This window comes from Triticum aestivum, chromosome 7D (assembly GCF_018294505.1).
Source record: "Triticum aestivum cultivar Chinese Spring chromosome 7D, IWGSC CS RefSeq v2.1, whole genome shotgun sequence".
Taxonomy (NCBI): domain Eukaryota; kingdom Viridiplantae; phylum Streptophyta; class Magnoliopsida; order Poales; family Poaceae; genus Triticum; species Triticum aestivum.
The window spans coordinates 587768862-587770922 of NC_057814.1; positions in this window are offsets into that span (position 1 = coordinate 587768862).

The following is a 2061-nucleotide window of genomic DNA, read 5'->3' on the forward strand; positions in this document are numbered from 1 at the left end:
GAGGGGAGAGTGTTGACCACGTACCCTCGTAGACCGAAAGCGGAAGCTTTATGACAACGCGGTTGATGTAGTCGTACGTCTTCACGATCCGACCGATCCTAGTACCGAAAGTACGACACCTCCGCGATCTGCACACATTCAGCTCGATGACGTCCTGCGAACTCTAGATCCAGCTGAGGTCGAGGGAGAGCTTCATCAGCACGACGGCGTGATGACGGTGATGATGAAGTTACCGACGCAGGGCTTCGCCTAAGCACTGCAACGATATGACCGAGGTGGAAATCTGTGGAGGGGGGCACCGCACACGGCTAAACAATCAACTGTGTGTCTATGGGGTGCCCCCCTCCCCTGTATATAAAGGAGTGGAGGAGGGGAGGGCGGGCCCTCTCTATGGCGCGCCCAAGGGGGAGTCCTAATCCCACCGGGAGTAGGATCCCCCCCTTCCCTAGTTGGAGTAGGAGAGGAAGGAAGGAGAAGAGAGGGAGAAGGAAAGCGGGCCGGCCCCCCACCCCAATTCGGATTGGGCTTGGGGGGGCGCCCCCACCTTGGCCGCCTCCACCTCTCTCCCACTAAGGCCCAATAAGGCCCATATACTCCCCGAGGGGTTCCGGTAACCTCCCGGTACTCCGGTAAATGCCCGAACTCACCCGGAACTATTCCGATGTCCAAACATAGCCATCCAATATATCGATCTTTACGTCTCGACCATTTTGGGACTCCTCGTCATGTCCGTGATCACATCCGGAACTCCGAACAACCTTCGGTACATCAAAACACATAAACTCATAATACCGATCGTCATCGAACGTTAAGCGTGCGGACCCTACGGGTTCAAGAACTATGTAGATATGATCGAGGCTCATCTCCGGTCAATAACCAATAGCGGAACCTGGATGCTCATATTGGTTCCTACATATTCTACAAAGATCTTTATCGGTCAAACCGCACAACAGCATACGTTGTTCCCTTTGTCATCGATATGTTACTTGCTCGAGATTCGATCGTCGGTATCTCAATACCTAGTTCAATCTCGTTACCGACAAGTCTCTTTAATCGTTGCGTAATGCATCATCCTGCAACTAACTCATTAGTCACATTGCTTTCAAGGTTTATAGTGATGTGCATTACCGAGAGGGCCCAGAGATACCTCTCCGACATTCGAAGTGACAAATCCTAATCAAACGTCACAACGTAACTGGGTGATTATAAAGATGCTCTACAGGTATCTTCGAAGGTGTTTGTTGGGTTGGCACAGATCGAGATTAGGATTTGTCACTCCAAGTATCGGAGAGGTATCTCTGGGCCCTCTCAGTAATGCACATCATAATAAGCCTTGCAAGCAATGTGACTAATGAGTTAGTTGTGGGATGATGTATTACGGAACGAGTAAAGAGACTTGCCGATAACGAGATTGAACTAGGTATGAAGATACCGACGATCGAATCTCGGGCAAGTAACATACCGATGACAAAGGGAATTACGTATGTTGTCATTACGATACGACCGATAAAGATCTTCATAGAATATGTAGGAACGAATATGAGCATCCAGGTTCCGCTGTTGGTTATTGACCGGAGAGGTGTCTCGGTCATGTCTACATAGTTCTTGAACCCGTAGGGTCCGCACGCTTAACGTTCGGTGACGATTATGTATTATATGAGTTATGTGATTTGGTGACCGAATGTTGTTCGGAGTCCCAGATGAGATCACAGACATGACGAGGAGTCCCGAAATGGTCGAGAGGTAAAAATTCATATATAGGACGATAGTATTCGAACACCGTAAGTGTTCCGAGGGTACCGGGTATGTATCGGGTCACCGGAAGGGGTTCCGGGCATCCCCCCGGCAACTACATGGGCCTAATGGGCCATGAAGGGGACAGACCAGCCCCTAGGGCGCTGGTGCGCCCCATGTAGGCCGAAATAGGGGGGGAAGGAAAGAGGAGAAGAGGGAAAGGAAGGGGAGGGATTCGGCCTCCCCCTTCCTTCTCTCCTCCCTCCTCCTTCATTCCCCCTCCGGATGAATATGGAAGGGGGGAGGCCGAATTGGGAGGCACCCAAG